Source organism: Chionomys nivalis, chromosome 4 (assembly GCF_950005125.1).
Source record: "Chionomys nivalis chromosome 4, mChiNiv1.1, whole genome shotgun sequence".
Taxonomy (NCBI): domain Eukaryota; kingdom Metazoa; phylum Chordata; class Mammalia; order Rodentia; family Cricetidae; genus Chionomys; species Chionomys nivalis.
In genome coordinates this window covers 73032720-73052983 of record NC_080089.1, presented here as the reverse complement: position 1 = coordinate 73052983, position 20264 = coordinate 73032720, and the positions used below count along the sequence as shown (strand labels likewise).

Genomic DNA, 20264 nt, shown 5'->3' with positions numbered 1-20264 from the left:
TTAATTCTAGATGAGGCGTTTATTTCAAAAATGTATATAACAGTACTAATGATTTCTCCTGTAGTAGTCTCAAAGTTGCTTTATAGAACATTATCACAAATGTTCTGTAACAAACATATTAGACTTTTTCCCTGTAAAATATTTTTAATTTAATTTTTGAGATGTTCATGCATGAGTGCTGTATTTATATCATTTTCACCCCCCCCCACAACTCTTCCTGTGCCTACCACTTCCCTCTCAAAATTTGCTACTCTTCCCATAGACTCAATTATTAAGTTCATGTAATGTCGCTCATGTGGATATGGGCTTAGAGATGGCCACTGAGGATTGGGTGACCTATCAGAGGGCTCATCCCTAGATTCTCCATCTCTCAGTAGCCATTACCTGCCCATATTTCTTCATGGAGGAGTGAGGCCTTGTGAGATTTCCTGCATCCATATGGGCATATGAGCATATGTGCAGGTATGGTTAGATTTTTAAGTGTAATGTTTGAAATAAGATGGAGACATTGCTTATGTAACTATATACATGTATGTAAATGTTTATATACCTGTGAACATTTGTTAGGTGTTAATATGTTAAAAGTTTAATATATTTGTCTACAATATAAAGAGAAACAAAAATTCCATATAGATTTTGAGTTTTTTTAAAACAGGTTTTTATAGGCCATTGTTTTACAATATTCACCTTTCTTTAACTGATTTCTTTAGTTATATACAGTTACATGTTAGCTGCTTTAAACTGAGGCTTCAGGCTTAAACTTCTTGTAAGTGTGTGTGTGTGTCAATATTTATAACATCTAATTTTCCCCAATAAAAATGTCGAATAGGTATTTTGTTATGTATATATCTTAGCTTTCACCTGTGGCTATGATGAAATATCTTGAAAAAAAAGCAACTTATGGGAGAAAAGGGTTTATTTGAACTCATAGTTCTAGGTTACAATTCATCACTGTGGGAAGTCACAGCAGCAGGAACTAACAGCTGGTCCCTCACATTGCATCCCCGGGGAGGCAGAGACCCTGAGTGCAGACACATTAGCGTTTAGAAGACTTTCTCCATTTCATTCAGTCCAGGATGGCCAGTCTAAGGAATGACGCTGCCCACAGTGAGCAGGTCTTCCCACATCAATCAAGGAATTGAGATAATGTTTTAAACCTTCTCAGATGCTGTTCTGTTGTCGACTTAGAGATGTGCCAATTGGAAATTAATACTAACCATCTCAGTGTGTATTAAATTATGTCCATAAATATGTGATAAATGGCTCCCATTTCTAATGTCAAAACATTAGGGAATATCCATAGGAAGTTCATAGATAATCTATAACAACTCAGTTCCTCACTAGCCTATAAAAACTATTTCTTTGTTTACTAAAAATCTACAGAAAATTAAATAAGAGGTAAACTTCAAAAATCATGTAAGCTGTATTCTAGTTTGATTGTGAAGATGCGGTGTGGCATACTGTCATGATACGGGATGTGGGTAATCCCACCTGCCACGGTGCCCATCTTATCATAAACACCTTGACCCCATAACTCATGTTGGAACATGGTTCTTTTTCACTGTGACAGCAACAGAGTTCTGCACTCATATTTTTATTATATGTGTTATATATAAATTTATGTGTGGGGGTATGAATTTAATAGTTACGTGTGTGTACACGTGTGCTATACTGCATGGAGGTCAAATGCTGATATCTAGTGCTCTCTACTTTATTTTTTGAGGTAAAAATCCTTCTCTGAGTCCAGAACTTGCTGACTCCATGAGACTGGCCAGCAAGGCCAGGCATCTGCCTGTTCCTGTCTCCCTAAGACTGGGGCACATGCTAGAAATCAGTCCTCATATATAATCAGCATGCTTTCCCCACTGCCTCTGTGTGTGTATGTGTGTGTGTGTGTGTCTGTGTGTCTGTGTGTGTAGGAGAGAAGGGGGAGAGAGAGAGGGAGAGAGAGATTTGTCTCTGCCTGAATGCTTATTTCCTTTTAGAAAAAAAAAAAAAACACAAAAACCCAGAGAGTATTCTTTCAGAAATATTTGCTTATTTTACCTTTTCTGAAAACAACTGACATCTTTCCTGATACCAGGCAGTGTGGCTGTCATTCTTCTTCATCACACACGTTGCTGTCCTAGAAAACTCAGAGCTAATCCAACTCCAAAAGTAGGAAGACATCGCTCCTTGATGGCTGTATATGTGTCCTTCATGTGCTCTTCTCACCCCTTATCCATTCCAGCTAAGCTATACCCATCCTTCCCTGCTTTCCCTGGAATTGGTGAAAAGCAGCACACACTTCCTGAAACTGGATCAGAGAGCTAACGATTCCACATTCTGGTTTTCACTCGGCTCTTTAGACATCCTCTCTCGGTGCTACCAGAAAGGATACGCCAAGCTTGATTCCATTTTGTCACTGTGAAGATTCTGAGAGCCTCTGGGAAAGGAACCAGGAAAGAGAAAATACGAAGAAGGAGAAGGGCTGGAAGGGGTCACACATCTCAGTGAAGTCCCTAGCATCTAACATTTTGATAGTTTGATAAAGTTTGGGTAATTTTTGTCATGAGTGTAAAGAAAACAATCATACAAAAAGCATGTATGGGCACTTTGTTAGTTTGCCATGAGGTGCCCAGGAGGAGTGCCTCTGTGATAAGTGCAAGGGAGCAGATTTAGACAACAAAAGCCCATTATGCAGTTCTAACATCTGGAAAGGCAGCAGGCAGTTGGAAGAAGAGGGCTTACGTTTGAGGAGCCTGATACCAAGCACAAGAAGGACCTGTTGGACAGAGCTGCAGGGAGCCACAGGCGGAAGGCTACCTCCTTGGAGAAGCCCTGCTTGGGGTAGGCGGCTGGCTGCATGATCTCCACAGATCCAGTCTTAACTGTGAGGAAGGCAGCTCAGGGATGTATACTATTGTGGGTTCTGGAGATGCGGCAGCACAAGGCTGATATCTGACTACCATGTTCTCACCAAATCATCTCTAACAGATATCATAGTATCTGAATCTACCTTCCATGGGACCCAGCCACAGCGAAACAAAACCACTTGAGTAAATAATTGTGGATGAGATGGTATGAGACACTTTTCCAAATATAAACCCTCATTTTAATTAGAATGACACCCTTTGGAGTGTCCTTCTTTGGACACCTGTTGTCAGTCTCCCTGACTGCATCAGGAGCAGTTCAGTGGTTGACTGTGCCTCACTCCCCAAGGACCAGCCTTGTCTGAAGGAGAATTAAAGAAATGTTACAGCTTGTTCCTCTCCAGGCATGCTGCTTAGAGGCACTCGGAAATGTTCACACCATCTAACACACCATCATAGGCTCTCCTACAACACAGCCTTTCAGAAACTAGGCTGTCCCGAACCTCTGGTAATAGGAGTCTTTACCTTTATACCAAGTAAGTGGGAAAAGCACCAAAATCTATGTGTGGCCTGTGCCCGGCCATACTTCAGGGGGTTCCTGCTATAAGCCCAAAAGTCTCGATGAGATTGTCTAAAACAGAGAAGCATACCAGCGGGTCTATGGTGGTTCCACATGTGCTACGTGCATCTGAGACAGGATCAAGCCTGCTTTTCCCGAGGGAAAAGTTGTTGTCCAAGTGTTGAAGGTGCAAGGACAGAGTCAGAAAGTGAAAAAAATAGGAAGCCTTTTAAGTCATAAAAATCAAATGCCACTTCAAAGAAAATGCTGCAGCCTAGAGGTAAAGAAAGACAGTTTCAAAATGGAGATTTCTCTTCTCTTCTTCCTCCATTTTTTTCTCTGCAGAATGCTTCTCAAGATGGCTGCTTCTTTAGCTCATGTGGTGGCAGTTTCATGGTTCTGAAATGGCCTGCCTCTGTTTCCTTACACACAGCTATCTTCCAACACCAGTAGCAGGATTCTTCATCCTTGTTAGGAAAAAGGCCCTGGTGAGAGGAGGCAAATCAGAGCAGGAAGGAAGAAAAATGGAGAACAGCTTTTGAGAGACTCTCAGGGAGGGGGAAAGGGGGCGTTGTAGTCTGACTTCATTTTTAAATGATTCTCCTGGGAGAGAAAAAAGAATCTCAGATTTCCAAGGCTGCTCAATTGTTTCCATGAGCATGACTTGCAAATGCACACAAGTCAATGCTTCCTGGTGTTTTTGTTTTCTGACTCACCTGGATTGCAACAGTTCTCTTGTTCTATGATCTACCTTGAGTCAGGGGCATACAGTATTCATTCAACTGGATGAATTTTTCTGAATTCCTGGCAGAAGTTTAGTATTGCTTTTGTGTTTATATTTCTCCACCCCCTGCTTGAAGGTCTCCAAGAGTTTGGCAGTGAGACCACATCATACAATCTGTGCCAGTCACACTAATACGGGTCATGGGATAAGGAAAGAGGAAACCCCCGACTCTAACTTCCAATTAGGTGCTTCTCAGGGTATTTCCCTTCCTTTTAAAGCAAAGAGCTTGCTTTAGAATAGGACTGGATTAGAGATAGTTAACTTCAGGAAAATTCTGGGATAGAAACAGAGACCAATTTCACAGTTCATTGTTGCCCAATACTCTAATCATAAATCTATATTTTTAGCCTCCGTCCACACTGCCATTGACCTCAGCTATGGTTTGTTTCTTCAGCTCATGTTGTGTCCAGGCTCTGTGCTATTGAAGAGTAGTCTCCTTTTACACACTCTTCTCCTACTCAGAAGCGCATACCAACCCGTCTTCATCTGCGCCGTGAAACGCTGATCCTTCTGTGTGAATTCGAATAGCTTTCGTGATTTCTGTCTCTATTTTATAAAAAGAACGCAGCATTCATCCTCCCATGCTCTCATTTGCCTTTTTCATTCATGTAGCACCTATTACTTTCTAAAATTGAATAGTCATTTGAAGGAGCGTAGCTGGATTAAAGGATTGCAGAGAAAACATATCAGCCAGTTCCAGGCACAGTTATGCCAGAGGTAGAGATGGAAGCTGAAAGAGGTGTGTAAGGAAAGAGCAACTCCTGGCTCTGCCATACACTCACAGCACAGACAGCAGATGCCCGCTGGCTTCCATGAAGTACTCCTTCAGAGCGGGCATACTTTATCCAATACACCAATCAAGTTTTACCGCTGTAATTTATGACACCCATGAATGGGGATAAACGCAACCCGGAATTTTTTTTTTTTTTGCATGAAAATTCTTTGTCGCTTAAGGAAGATACATACAGTTTTTAGATGCCGTGTTCTCAGAGGGTGACTCCACACCCATACTAAATCCTCTTCCCTTTGGATGATCACAACCACCTTCAACACTGCTGGCATAATCAATATGCACAGCACGGTTAGCTCAGCTAGGGCCTGATTTTTCTGTTAGGTAACTAAGCGCCAGTCTAAACCACACCCCAGAAACTTGGGATGTGGCTCATGTGGTAGAGTGCTTGCCTAGCACTCACAGTCTTGCAGCTGCTCCCTAGCAAGACCTGAACTGGACGTGATGGTACACACCTGAATTCCACATAGCCAGGAGGGTCAGGAACTCACGGTCACACTCAGCAAAATAATGATTTTGAGGCTAGCCAGGATTATACAATATCCCATCTCAAACAAACAAGCAAATGAAAAATCCAACAAAAGTTTCATTTTCCCCTGCTTTGTAAGGCTAGTAACTCTTGTTAATTTGTTAGAAGATAACTTACGTCTTGTACTTTCCAGACTGGGTGCTTAGTAAAATCCTGTCAGTTTCAGTGATGTCAGTCATACCCTGTACAACTCGCAAGGCTGATCCCTTTTCAGAAAAATCAAGGCCATAAACATAATCCTCAACCTCACCATCCTGACCCCATTCAAAGATTTTCTTCCTCGGGATCAACAACAAAAAAACCCGACTTTATCCAGTGCGGGCCATCTTCTCTTTGGCCTTGGAGCATCATAGGAGGTCTACCTAACACAGCAGCCTGTGGGAAAAGTTCATCCTTGGAAGACTTAGATTCTTTGTTAAGGAATTTCAGGAGAGTGGCAGCTATAGTAACCTCCCTGGTCATCCTTTCAGCAGGCTGAAGAAGGGGGGGTGGGTTTGCAAACGTGCAGCCAACCTGCGCTACACAGCAAAATATTACCCCAGAGAATCGCCAGATAATAGCCTTGAGGAGAATATGCTTGTTGAGGGAAATTACTACTAGACACACCACATTTTTCCAGAAGCTTCTCTGTGATCAACTTGGTGAACATTTACATATTCAAAACTTCAAGGCACATCTCTCCATCTCTGGCTTGCCTCACATTCATGAATAAATCTGAGAGTTTAAAATACATCACACAGAATCCAGCTTAATCTTCTAACACCTTCTAGATGAAAGAGAAGAAAATTCCATCTTCATGAAATCAGTATTCAGGCGCTCCTTAAAAGGGGTCAGTTATATAACTGTAGAAAATGTAACCTGTTGTGAGGAGTAGAATGACCCATGTTCGAAACTGTGTTCATTTCCTTTCTATTGCTGTGACAAAGCACCATGACCCGCGCAACTTATAAAGAAAGCATTTAACCGGGCTTACAGCTTCAGAGGATTAGTATCCATGACAGTGTAGCAAAGGCACGGCAGCAGGCAGCTGAAACAGCAGCTGAGAGCTCACATCTCACAAGCAGGAGTCAGCAAGCACACTGGGGGTGATGGGAGGCCTTTGAACATAAGTTTACCCCTGTGGTATACCTCTTCAAACGAGGCCATATGTCCCAATCCTTTCCAAACAGGTCTACCAACTAGGGACTGAGTATTCAAATATATGATCCTTTGGGAGGCATTCTCATTCAAACAACCACATTCCATTCCCTGCCCCCACTGATTTATGGCAATATCATAAATGCAAAATGTACATAGTCCAATTTTAAATTCCCCCATAGTCTTTCAGTCTCAACCCTTTTTGAAGCCCAAAGTCCCTTCTGAGACTTCAGGCAATCTCTTCAAAGGGCCCTGTAAAATCAAAAATCAATGACACAGAATTATATATGTCTCTGTGTGTATGTATATATATGTACACACACACACACGTGCACGCACACACACACACAAACATACACACACACACACACACATTTCAAAAGGTAGGGTTATAGACATAGTGATAAAATACTGGACCAAACAAGATGGAAATCCTGCAGGACAAAATTCAAATCCTACAACTTTGTCTGGTATCAGAGGGTTTATATGGTTCTATCCTTCTGTCTTTGCTGCCGTCAACATACCTGGACTAGTTAAACTCCCTGTAGGCAGCTTTCCTTTGGCAGATAGCCCATGATTCTGGCATCTCCAGCATCTTAAGGTCTCCAAGGGAATGCAGAATTCCCTTTCACAGCTTTACAGAGTGGCCTCTTAAGGCTTCTTGCCCTCTCAGGACCTTCATGAAGGAACTGCCCTGCCATACTTTCTGGCCTCATCAGCTCTCCTTACCTGGGGAGGATTCTAGAACCCCTTTCCTCGTGTGCATTCATGACTCTAGAGTCACGGCCATGTGAATGATGCTGCCCAATTGGGAAGGGTCTGGTGCTTTTGATGCACATTTGCAGCAGTTTTTGTCTATTGTTGCTTTCTAAGAGCAGACCGTTTTTTAGGTATTTACTCTCATAGTCTGGAAGCCTAGTTGGGTAGGGTCTTGCCCCAAGAGCACCCCTCCCTTTATTCCAATTCAGATAGGGCCTCTCCTTTATTCTTTCAGCACAAGTCCTGGTGACAACATTAATTTTTTTTTGTTTTTTAAATCTCTTCAAACTGTACATTTTGTGTTTCTTTTTGCCCTACTTGCTCTTTTTCATGGTAGCTTGTTTAAGCATGATGACTAATAACCACATGACAGGGTCAATAACAAAGCTTTCTTGAAATCTCCTTTGCCAAAGAAATTAGCCTATTACTTTTAAATTTAGCCTTAGGCAAACTCTTTGGACAAGGGCAGAAAGCAGCCCCCACTGTTCATCAAAATGTCACAAGAAATATATTGGGCCCACATGTTAATATTGCCCCCTCCGAAACCTCCTAAGCTGATCTCCACAGTCTGTACTGTTCTCTGCACTACTGTCTTCTGAGAAATTACTAGCATGGCCTACTGTGTTCTGCTCATAGCCTTCAACTACTTTTCTAGTCCAAAGTCCCAAGATCTTCCACATCCCACAAAAACAAAACAGACAATATATATATGGTCAGGTTCTTTTAAAAAAATCTGACATCCTAGCACCAACTTCTATATTAGTTTATTTTCTATTGTTGTGATAAAAACATCTTGATCAAGATACATTATAAAGGGACACATTTAACTGGGCTTTTATAGTTAGATATTTTGGTTTCAGATGACAGCAGACAGCTGCAGCAGCAGCTAAGATCAGACCTCTCACAAGCAGGAAACAGAAGATACAATAGAGATGACAGAAGGCTTATGAAGCCTCAGAGCCTGCCCCCATGACACACCTCCTTCAACAAGGACACACCTCCTCATTCTTCCCAAACAATTCTACCAAGTGTTCAAATGTATGAGCCTATGGGGTTCATTCTTATTCAAACCACCACAATGACCAAGCCAAAACACAAGTGTGATCCCACCAAACAAGAGTAAGTTATGATGCAGGCCCTAGTTCCTAACCCTGCTGATTCTTCCCAAAGTGTCACATTAAGTATAATTAATATTTAAAATGCCAGAAGAAAATTCAATGAGGAGTAATTAATAATTCTAGAGTGACCATTATATTTCCCAAGAAAGCACACAATTAGCATGATTTTCAGTCTTATTTAATAAACATTTTTATATCCCATGAAGGAAGTTAACAGATTATCTCTGTAGCCTATATAATAATGATACAACAGAGCAAGAAAATAATCACAGCTCATAAAATAATATGCTTCTGCAGTCTTATAATATTTCACTCCTCATTTAAAGTACCAAATTCCCCAATCCATAGCACCTTCTTAAATATTTAACAGCCTGCTGCTGGAACAGCGGTGTAATTCTCAAGACACATTGGTTCTATCTCCAACTAGCAGATGAAGAAGCTGCTTGCTCTTAAGCCCCCTTTACTATTTGGAAACCATAGTAATATGATAAGGTCATTACAAAGAGGCATTTTAGATGGTGTTGTAAAAAATGGAACAATGTCTCATTCATAATTATCCTGATGATCCCATCACTAATACTTTTTGACATGTTATACCCAGCCCATATTGAAGCGCCATGTAGCACTCACTTTAATTCTCATAGCAAATTTTGAATCAGGTAAAAAATGATAATGTTACGAATAAAATAACTGAGGTTTAGAGACTGTGCTGCATGCTCAAGCTGAAGTAAGGTCTAAATATCAAGCTAAGATTTGACTGGGACTGCATGACTGCAGGACTTCATGGCTTCACTGATGTCAGATAGAATGTTGATAGAATCTTCAGATAACTATAGTCACTTCTAGATCGATTCTGTTAAGCATTATCCGAAGTATTATACACCCTGTGGTTTACATTCTTGTGATATTTTGGCAAACAATGGGACTGCTTCATGTCCTTGCCCAAAGAATTGAAAAGTAATAGACAAGGTATGTTTGGAGAGGTAGTTGAACATCTGAATGTCTGGTCACACATAGGAAGCATTGCAGTAGCCTCTGAATATCATAAAGTAGTGAGTGCCTGAGCCTTTTAAAACAATCGCAGTTGAACAAATCTTTGGAGAGGAAAAGGAGAGGGAAGCCAGTGAGCTTCTATTCACAGCATTGTATATTTTTGTACAACTAGGGCAGAGTCATCTGTCAGAAGCATGAAAGACATAATGTTTGGAGAGACACTAGTCTCCTCCAGCAGGTGCACTCAGACATGCCTGGCATGGCTTTTGCTTTGAGGACTTTCACACAACTCTGTCAGCCATGATAAGCATCACTGTACCTCCAGCTCATTATCCTGATGTCGTACTCAACAGTGCCAGGTAGGAAAGGCCAGAGCCTGAGGTTTGTACAAACTGTCGCTATAAAAACAATCCAAGTACAAACCTTTTCAGAAAGGTGACAGTGTCACGGTATAATCCATCCATATATAAAAGTGGCTGAGGGATACGTATTTGAAATAGGTAGATTCGAAGCCACCACTACAGAATCTCTGTCTCACTGACGGATTTGAAAACCACAGTCAATGAATTTCAGTCACATTGCTTTATATTCACAGAATCATTTAATGTGTCCCAACTTCGTATCCCTTGGAGGGGGCAGATAATTTTATACAGAGTGCCAAAAAGATACAACTTTGTGATGCTCAGAAGTAGAATATTCTGAATACAAAAGAGGGATTTTCCAAGATGCAGAATTCTAGACATCAAACCGGAAAAATTCTAAGTGAACAGATTACTGTCCACTCTGGATGACCTTGGAGAATCTGACTGGCCCAGCTGAGGATTAGGTTGTTTCTGTGAGATAACACGTGTGTCTAGCTCACTAAATCCTCCCGAGCAACACACTTCCACTATGCAGCCCCTCTTCTGGGGCTCTGCTGAAGAAGACGCATGGTCTCATGCTTGGGAAAGTAGTCTCTCAGTCTGGGTCCCTACCCGGTACATTTCCTTGGTTGTAATTGTCAGTCCTTGCTGCAACTCTCTTCTGCCTGTCACAGGGAGCTACAGCCTGGGTAAAGTGCTGTTTCCTCATCTTCATCAGGATGGCCCACTTGTGTTGTTACTTTCAAAGCTGGACCCAGATCCTTCCACTGATTAGAAAATCTTTCTTTCTATTTCCTACCACTGAGCATTTCCCTACTGGCAATACATCACACTTATTATACATTAATAGCTAGCAATTTTGTGTTTGCTATCAATCCAGCTACAGTAGAAACACGCTGATAGGATACCTAGAGTGTCTCTAGCATCTGGACTCTTCAGACCAGTGGAGCAGATAGCACAAGCTTAGTAAAAGTCTGACAAAATATTAATGCTAATGTCAATAGACTTAAAAGAGAAAAACTCATAGAAGTAGACAATAATGTGTCCCATGGCATCAAGTCAATAGGTTTGTTCAGTGAAAAAGCCCTGTCCATCCTATAGGTCCTTAGGATCTGGGTAGAAGACGTGATAAAGGCAGCCATCTTTCTTCTTGGGCTTGTTTCGTTTAGCTAATAAAGTGATCGAGAGGATGGCATACACAATATATAGGACTGGAGAGTAAAAACATGTCCTGTGGCTGGCATATATCAAAGGGCACTTGATACACTGATTGGCTTTTCTTACTACACTTTGGTCAGGAGCAATCACTTGAATATAAGAACTGTCTTTCCTATTTGGTAGATGTACTAGGTTCGTCACTGGTGTGATGGATTTTGAAGACAGGCTGGTGCCAATTGGAAATCCCTAAAGTATTAGCTAACACTATGGGATTGTTTTCGCTGTGATTTTATACCTGCCTGACTTAGTCTAAATACTTGAAGGATTAGTATCTCACTCCAGTGCCAATGGTGTCCTGGAGTGTTTCCTTAAGTATTATGGTGTTCTGGGAATGCAGAACCCAGGTAGCCTCCATCTTCTGTTAGATACCATTGCATTATGGGAAAGCAAGATCCTAGTGGCCTCTGCCTTCATATAAGTATCATTGTATTGAGAAATATTACCCTGGTAGTCTCACATTCCCTTAGGTATTATTGTATTATGAGAAGACATTATCCTGGTGACCTCCAATGTTCCTCGTGTATCATTGCATGGGTGCATGCCTTGTCCGCCTTTGAAAGCAATACTTCAGTTTCCTGCTGGGTGAAGCCAGCAAAGATATAAACAATGGTTTGAAAAACTTAATCTTTGTTGCATGAAGTGTGAGGCAAAAACAGGGGCTTTGCTATATTTGGAAACCTAGCAACTGTAACGTTTTTGGAATGCTATTGAAACAGAGGGCCAGACAATGACCCCAGCTTTTATCATGCTAGGTTTAAGAATAATAGGAAATGATTGTCAATTAGAAATGTTAGATGGATAACCAGGGCGGTCGGCCCAAATCATAGGTGAAGCTTTAGTGATTTGAAATTCAATTCCACAGAAGTTGTAGCTAGGGGAAAATGACATAAAACCTAACAACCTATACTAGTGAACCAGAAATAAGGACACCATTATACCTTCCTAACAGTACACACTGCCTTGTTTAGATCAGGAGCAAGGCAGGTAATTATGTCATAGAGACTGTGACAAGATGTCAATCAATCCTTAGGAGAGCTTTAGATCCATTGTGTGTTAATATGTAAACAATAATAAAACCCTCATTTACTCTCTTTTTAAATTTAAAAGTGGAACTCAATAGTTTGGGATCTTATATAAACTCAGAAGTCTCAAAAACATTTTAAACTAAATATCCATCTAAATTATAGCCATGGGGAAAATACTTTTTTCTGCAGAAGTGTGCATTTTTAAATTTTCCATTTTATTTGGTTGCTGTTAGTAGAAAAGTAATTGATATGTGTGAACATTTAACACAGGCACACAGTAAATAGATGTTTATCACATTGGTAACTAGTAAATAGTCTTATTTTTTCATTAATATTCTTTTTATTTTGTGTGTGTGCATATGTGCATACAAGCACCCATGTGCCACAGCTCGCACATATAGGTCAGATTCAGTCCTTTCCTGCCTCCTGGATTCTGGGGATCGAACTCAGGCTGTCAGGATTGGCAGTAGGTAACTTTACCAACTGAGTCATCTCACCGAGGCTGGTGTTGGTTTTAATGTCTTTTCAATATTTCTATAGCTCTGGTAGATTCCTGTTAGTGGATTTAGATTTTAAAAAACAAGCAGTATTTTGATGAAACTTAAGTGTTCATTATGAAGAGGGAAAATATCTTAATTTTGACATCTGTCAGTCAATAGGACAGAGAGAAGCCATGTTGGGTAACAAATAAACAAACAAACAAACAAAAAAAAAAAAACCAACCCAGATAATTCACATGCTGTGGCTTGTCGTGAAAACACAATCTACTCCATCTGTATTTCATCTAGAGGCCATGTCTACAAGCTGAATCATCAGTAGAAAGACCAGGCTGGCCAATGGAGACCTGGGTAGTGGAATTCTTGAATTTGCATGTTAGTCACAGCACAAAGATTCACTTCCCAGCTACTTGCCTCATTTGATGGTGGTGGAAGACAAACCAGGGTCAGTGATCTTAACCAGCTAAACCATAGCTGGAAAACTGAAGTATTTATTAATTTAACCTTTCCCCATGAACAGGAATAATTAAAATCCATCCAGATTTTTCTCAAAATGGAACAAATAACTCAGTATTTATTTCTATCAGTTCAGAGCTTGCCTTTTTGTCTTGGTGTATTCTTGTTTTGTCCGAGACTGAACCCCATATGCCTTTTCCTGGTTATCCTTGAGCTTCTGACTTTCCCAGGCAGTTGCATGACTCTGTCATCAAGGATTTGCAATTCGGCTGAAGCACAGGCTCCTGCTGATACCCAGCATTCTCCTTTCTATGCTTCCCTGCTCCTGGGCAATTAGGAGGGCCAATGGGAGAGCCTTATTGGTGCTGGTTCTGAATCCGCATGTGCCTTGCCTGTGTGACACCACTACCTTTTTCTGGAGACTTTGATTGTTATTCTATCCTTTAACAATGTGGGTTTAGAAACATAGAAATTATATTATGCAGTAATATTTACTATAGAAATGAAAATATTTTCATGAAAACGTGTTAATAACAATAAACAATACGTAGTTCAAAAAATAATGAGGTGGCTCTAGACAGTGACCCACATAATGTCTACCTACAGTTACAACTATATTTAAAACTGTGGTCCTTAGTGATTTCACTACTGAGAAAAGTCCACCTCTTTGGTTTAATATCAGGCTCACATGTAATGACAGAATCTAGACATGCAACAACTTGGGCTTATATTACAGTGAGTCATGGAAGGCAGACCAGAAGTTATCCTTAATTACCTAGGTGAGTCCCACGCTATCAGAGGGAAGACATTTGAACTTTAGTGACTTTACTCTGGAAAGTAACCCAGCGATAATACTGAAAAGTTCTCTCCCTCTCAAACTCGCTTTATTACCCTCTATTGTTCAATCAGGGTACTTCTTTTTTTTTATGTTTTAATCAGACAGAGCCCTAAATTTTAATCAACTTCTTTTATTATGTTTTTGTCCTTTGAGACCAGTTGCAATAATTAGATATCCCCTGACTGTTAGATAATAAATTGCCAAGTCTTTCTCTACACATTGTCCATACTTTTTAGCTTACATTTAGTTCATTAGCTGATTGTTTTACACCTCTCAAAAATAACTCTCTGGTTCCCTTTCCAATCAGATTTTGACACTGGTTTCAGTGGTTGTAAAGGAGGAAGAATACTCGAAGCCTGCTTCACACCAGTGTAGTCCGGTATAGAGCATCGGGCCAGATTCACACCGGCTTCAGCTTTTGTAAAATATAGAGAAATGTGAATCTCAAACAATAATGATGATAATAATAATAATAATTTTTAGAGTCTTCTTTGGACTTCTGCTTGCTCCAAATACTTTGATGATTTTATCAAAGTTCAACAATATAATGTATGCAGTTTGTTATTAGGTTAGCATATATTAATATATAATTGGTTTCGTGACATTGTTATACATGCATAGAAAGTATTTTGAGCCTATGCAATTCGTCACCCTCTTTTGATCCCCTCATTTCCATCGATACCCTTTCTATTACCAAATAGCCGCATTTCTCCTTTCCTGTGTTTTTAAAAGTCACCCAATGAGTTTCACGAGGGTTGCCCATAGGAGCATGGGTGGGGCTATTTACAGGAGCACAGGCAACCTGCCCGTGCCTACACCCCTGAAAAAAAATCTCTTCTCTCGCAGCTACCACTAGCTGCCTGTAGATCTTCAGGGGGTGTGGGGGCCTCTTGAGCCCCCTGCCCCAGCTCTGTGACAGAATACTAACAGGCCCAACTTTATACAGATCATGTGCACACTGGAGCTGTTTTGACTTCCAGAGTACAGTGACTACATCAGCAATACAACCCCTTCCTTCTAGCTTACAATTTATAAATGTATTATTAATTTTATTATTATTAAAATGTGTATTTACAGTTATTGTAAATTCGTTGCTGGACTGTAGCATGAATAATAAAAACCCAGAGACCGATATTGGGGTTCAACCCGAAAACCAGGAAAGCAAAGCAACCAAACCACCAGAGAAGTCTTACCTCTACCAAGACTGAGTAGTCTAAGCAGACTAAGTCTCTCTCTCCTCCAGTTTTATATTTTCTCTAGTGCTGGGATTAAAGGTGTGAGCCACCACCATCTGGATTTGTTTCTGCATTGATCTTATGTAGCCCAGGGTAGCCTTGAACACACAGAGATTCATCTGCCTCTGTCTCCCAAATCCTGGGATTAAAGGTGTGTGTCACCATTACCTGGCCTCTAGTGATTTTAGCTTTGCCTCTGGTCATGATTTATTTATTAAAATACAAGTAATATACCACTATACTAGACACTAACTATCTCCGGCTCCTTGACTGGTACCTCACACTAACTTTCTATTGTAATTGGTTTTGCTTATACGGATTTTTTTAAGGGTGTTCAATCTAAGTAGTGTCAGAGCCGAAGGAAATGCAAGTTTCTGCCCAGTAGACAAGGGAAGTAGTTTTTTTTCTTGAACAGCTCATAAGTGGCTTACTTTTGTGCTTAAATGGCTTAACCTGCAACCCTAATTTTAAACTATAATTTATAAATATACATACTATAACCCTAACAAATTTATTAAATTCAAGAGCAGGAAAAAAAAAGAATTTTACAGTTTAGAATTTTAAATTTTACAATTTTAGAAATTTAAAAGAAAAATATCTAAGAAAGCTCCTTAAAACAATATTCTAGGCGGTGATGGCGCACGCCTTTAATCCCAGCACTTGGGAGGCAGAGGCAGGCGGATCTCTGTGAGTTCGAGACCAGCCTGGTCTACAAGAGCTAGTTCCAGGACAGGCTCCAAAACCACAGAGAAACCCTGTCTCGAAAAACCAAAAAAAAAAAAAAAAAAAAAAAATCAAAACAATATTCTAGGATAAATTGTGGTAAACAACATGTAACAAGTGACTTGTCTAGTCAACAGTGGTCACCAAGAATCAGTGAAAGTGATGACTGTAAGTTGTCACAGACTGAGGGTCCCACCCGGTGGATACAACATCAGAGCAGTGGAAAGCAAACGTCTGCAGTCACTACAAACTAGAAAGGCATCAAGACTGAAAGAAACAGAAACATTACAGTAGGTCTGCATAGTGAACATGGAGAACCCGGTAGACAACAGCAAAAACGTGGACATTTGCTAAAGAAAGAACTTCAGCATGGTTGAAAATGGTCTTTTCTAAAAATCCTGAAAGATTGATTAGGAGACCTTATCTGGTTAAAAGCTTTGATGGACAGCTCACAAGCTTGCTAGATGGAAATACATGTAATGCCCACACGCTTGACGTCCTCTTAGCTGTTTTGAGTTTAGACACTAATGAAATGTCAACAGATTTCATAATTCTCAGCCTTTTTTTAAAGGGTGAAAGTTATTCTTTATGCGCTTGTTTATTAACGTAGTAGCTGCCCATTCCACCTTTTTCCTTTCTTTCACTGATCCCAGCAGTTTCCGTTGGCTACTGGAGTTTGGGGATACATTCTTTGTGAACATCCATTGGTCCACGTGGTATTGAGAAATGCAACCCAGTACAGTTAACTGGGCACCTCTCCACCCTCTTCTCCTGCCTTCTGTCACCTCCTGCACTCTCCTCGGAGGTGACAGTGGTACTTCAGAGGGTTAGGAATTCAATCTTTCTGCTGTCACTCCTTGGAGTAGTTTCTGGCACACACTCTCTGTTTACCAGTCCCTGCACACACCACAGTCCCCTGCTTATGGGACCCATCTTCTCTGCATGGAAAGTTGATAGCAAGTTCCCTGCTCACTCTCATAACAACTGCTGTTTCTTCCTCAGGGAACACGTCACAGTTTCAGTCTGCCTGCTTTATGTGATAATCTGTCTGATAGCCATCCCCTCTCCCACAAGGTGACAGTTTTCCTATCAAAGAGGGTCATACCCTTGGATTTTAATCACTGTATTCCTGCACCTGGCTTAGTGCACAGCCTATAACAGGAGCATCATAGATATGCTTTTTGAAAAATTTTATGCTGCTAGAACGCATTCCTGTTTCTTTTAGATAATGCCGTGCTGTCAAATATCTGTTGAAAAAAATAAACAACTACCTGTCTCTGTTGTGATAGCCACATCTGATAACCTCTTAATAGATTTCCAGGGGGCAAGCATTTATACATGAAAAATATACATGTTAATGGACTAGAAAGAGTTTCTAATAATGGAATTCTCAGACAGAATATCTCAGGTAATATGGAGAAAATGGGAAAAACAAAATCATTTTACTCATGGTGCATGAGTACTATCAGAACCAAGGGTTACATCTGGTGAAGGGCAAATCCTACTACAATATAAACACTATAGAAGCAATAGAAATACATTATCTGGCTTTTAGTAATGCCGTCATTATTATAAGTAAAGCAGAGAGACTGTCAAATATCCCTTCTTATATAAAAATATTAGTAATGGTTTTTTGGTCTGCTTTTCCCCTAAAATGTCATTTTTTTCCTGAGGAAGAAACAGCATTCATTGAAAAAGACTACAAGTCCTTGTTTTAATATGCATTCTATACATTAAACTATGTTAGATTGTTGATACTTTGAATGTACATTCTATGATTGCCCATGATTTCCTCACAGATGATCCCCAATTTTTCTACAAATACCTGATAAACAAACTACATTAATAAACTAGAACTAGAGTGGAATAATAGCTCAGCGATTAAGAGCACTTGCTGTTCTTACAGAGGACCCGAGGTCGATTCCCAGCACACATGTCAAGAAGTTCACAACTGCCTGGAGCTGTGGGTCCTGGGGGATCTAACACCCTCTTCATGCCTCCACTTAGACTGTACTCATGTGCACAAACCCACAAACAAATGCACTTACATGCACATAATTAAAATAAAAATTTAAATATAAGTTACGCTTAAGAGCTGGGGACACAGTTGAGTGGCAGTGTGCTTTACTCCACAATAAAAGCAAGAGTTGTCGGTCCACTGTGGCCAATGTAGGATCAACAGCAGTAGCTTACTTGCCCACATACATGGTTAGCCCAAACCTGCAGTTTTGAGTTGAGTCTCCCTGATGCAAACGAATCCTCTTTTCCCAAGCTGCTTGAGTCAGAGGTTAATGGAGGCAAGGCATTGTTCTTTCAGGAAGGACTTCGACAACCATGTCAATTCATCAATTAAAGTATCAATACTCTTTATTACTCATTATAATATTTCAAGGTCAACTTTATTTTTAATGATGTGGGGAGAAGGGCATATATGTACAGAGGCCCACAGAGGCCAGAATCATTAGAAATCATGCAACTGGAGTTACAGGTGGTTATGAACAACTGGTGTGGGTGTTAAGAATCAAACATGGGTCCTCTGTAAGAACAACACATGGACTCTTGAGAGAGAACACGAGCAAGGAACTCAGGACCGCGAGGGGTGCACCCACACACTGAGACAATGGGGATGTTCTATCGGGAACTCACCAAGGCCAGCTGGCCTGGGTCTGAAAAAAGCATGGGATAAAACCGGACTCGCTGAACATAGCAGACAATGAGGACTACTGAGAACTCAAGAACAATGGCAATGGGTTTTTGATCCTACTGCACGTACTGGCTTTGTGGGAGCCTAGGCAGTTTGGATGCTCACCTTACGAGACCTGGATGGAGGTGGGTGGTCCTTGGACTTCCCACAGGGCAGGGAACCCTGATTGCTCTTAGGGCTGATGAGGGAGGGGCACTTGATTGGGGGAGGGGGAGGGAAATGGGAGGTGGTGGCAGGGAGGAGGCAGAAATCTTTAATAAAGAAATAAATAAATTTTAAAAAAAGAACAACACATGTTCTTAACTGCTGAGCCATCCCTAGAGCGCCATTTATTTTTAAATTATATTCAATGGCATCTTGGTTGGTAAGTTTGGAAAGTATTAGATCATATTTTCCATCAACATTTCTTTGTATGGAGTTCTAAGTTGCTAATAAAAGCAAAGTATTACTTCCTTAATACCTAGACCTGGTCTATGTTTCAGGTGAAATTCCTTGGAAAAACTAATGTTGAAGCAGTAACTTAGAAACCTAAGTGTATCTCTCTATATCTTCCTGTAAAACCTATAAATATTTTAATCACACTGTCTTTTTGGCTTCAGTGGACTGTTAACCTGGGTCCCCCCAAAATGGAGAATGTTAGAATAGACTGTGTAGGACTTGAATTCACTAAATCAATAGCTTCCAAGCAGCAAAAATAAGGGGAAAGTATAAAGAAGGAAGGATAAAATGTTCAGGGGAAATGCCACTCCATGATGATACAACCACAACATGAAAACCACGACATCTGGTCCAGAAGAAGGCCAGGCTGTTATAACATAGGGGGCCTTACACTTTGAACTTGACCACTGCACAGGTATCTCCTCAGTTAGCAAGGAAATGAAGATAATTGTGAGCAGAGAGAAGGGCACAGGGCATGCGTGGTTTTTCGCCACAGATGCTGTTGTGGTTCAGTGACTTTCACCCCTCCCAAGGGAAATGTGTAGAAACCGAAAGCAGGGTCAAACATCTTTATAGGGACTCAGCACTACTCTGACACGTGAACTCATGAGCAGGGCTACCCACCTAACCGGACTTCAGATGACATGGTGAAGTATTGCTATGATTACACATGATATGATCATATACTGAACCGTATTGAACAGGAGTATAACCGTAATGAATTTCACCATTCACTGAAATTTTCTTGATTAGGGAGCACATTTAGCACCAAAAATAATGAATCACATGTATTGAATTCTCTTTCCATACTCCTTACTTTGAAAACCTCTCCTTGACAGTGTATACTTTTAAAAATTTGTGTTTCACCTCAACTTCATGGAATAGAATCAATATGTATTAAATGATTCTGGAAGGATATTCAGCTTAAATTCTTTTTAGCTGTAATACTTTTGAAATATTTTTAATTTATTTTTGAGCATTTCATACATGTATAGAATGCACTTTTATGGTATCTGTCTCTTCCCCACCTAATTCTCCTAGACCTCTCCATGTCTAGTCCCCAAATTTGTGTCTTTCTTTAACCCATTGAGGGCAACTAGTGATGCCCATATGTGTATAGTCTGAGTCATTCATAAGAATATGGACAACCTACTAGGGTACACATTGCTCAAAAAAATAGACTTTCTCTCTCCCTCAACATCCATCTTTTAATGCTGTACAGTTTTATTTCTTTGGCAGTTTTGCTA

The 20264-nt window shown here is 40.4% G+C and overlaps 1 protein-coding gene and 1 pseudogene across 1 annotated transcript in view; both read left to right on the top strand.

Annotated features, from left to right (window-relative positions):
- The window catches only part of Unc13c (unc-13 homolog C), a 427544-nt gene that overhangs the window by 94412 nt on the left and 312868 nt on the right, over window positions 1-20264 (top strand). The window lies entirely within an intron of this gene.
- On the top strand, window positions 3259-8383 carry LOC130872616 (60S ribosomal protein L34-like; annotated as a pseudogene).